This window comes from Bactrocera latifrons, unplaced genomic scaffold (genome assembly GCF_001853355.1).
Source record: "Bactrocera latifrons isolate USDA-ARS-PBARC rearing strain unplaced genomic scaffold, ASM185335v1 scaffold_101, whole genome shotgun sequence".
NCBI classification, from domain to species: domain Eukaryota; kingdom Metazoa; phylum Arthropoda; class Insecta; order Diptera; family Tephritidae; genus Bactrocera; species Bactrocera latifrons.
In genome coordinates, this window is record NW_017534420.1 from 1,031,623 (window position 1) to 1,032,139 (window position 517).

Sequence of the window (517 nt, forward strand, 5' to 3'; positions counted from 1 at the left end):
GATCGTAAATGGAACCTACGGAAGATTGAATAAAATCGAGTTTATTTTGTTTATGTGCTCCTGAAAGAGGTTTGATGTCATTCCCTATTTTTTTTTAAAGCTTGAAGTTGGTTTCAAGTGCTATGCGTTTAGCAGACTTTAGTTCTCTTCTGAAGTTAGAGTTTGCTTTTTTGTATCTAATTAAGTTTTCAGTTGCTACGTTCTGTTTGAATTTAGACCAATGGGTTTGTTTTGTATTTTTCAAGATAGTTAATAGATTGGACCAAAATATATAGCATCTCTCCTGTTCAGCTGTGTAATTTCGAGCTCCTGTTAATTTGTTTAATTTATATTTTAAAATTGTTGTGAAACTTTTTGAATTGAGTGATCCGTACAGATAAGTATCCCTGTGATATTTTTCTATTAAAGCATTTCAAATTTACTTAAATTGTGTGTTGATAACTTTAATCTATTCCGCCGAGTCACTTTCAATTTGTTTTTGTTGCTATATTCCAAAATAGTGCAATTGTTGGTGTTA